We start from the raw sequence: 341 nt of genomic DNA, 5'->3' as shown, positions 1-341 counted from the left end.
GAATGCCTCTAAGGATATGGATTCAGAGTATCAGGTCTCAGATAATGTTACTATCTTGGTGCACGATCGTGTGTGTGTGCCCAAGGATGAGGAGTTGAGACAGAGATTCTGAGAGAGGCTCATGCGAGCAAGTTATCCATTCATCCAGGAGCGACCAAGATGTACCATGACCTCAAGAGGTACTATCATTGGGTCGGGATGAAGAAGGATGTGGCTAGTTGGGTTTCGAGGTGTGATGTGTGTCAGCTAGTGAAGGCTGGGCATCAGGTTCCTGGCGGGTTACTGAAGAGTTTACCCATTCCTGAGTGGAAGTGGGATATGATCACTATGGATTTTGTGGT

Source organism: Camelina sativa, chromosome 5, assembly GCF_000633955.1.
Source record: "Camelina sativa cultivar DH55 chromosome 5, Cs, whole genome shotgun sequence".
NCBI lineage: Eukaryota > Viridiplantae > Streptophyta > Magnoliopsida > Brassicales > Brassicaceae > Camelina > Camelina sativa.
Note: the sequence above shows the minus strand (reverse complement) of the source record.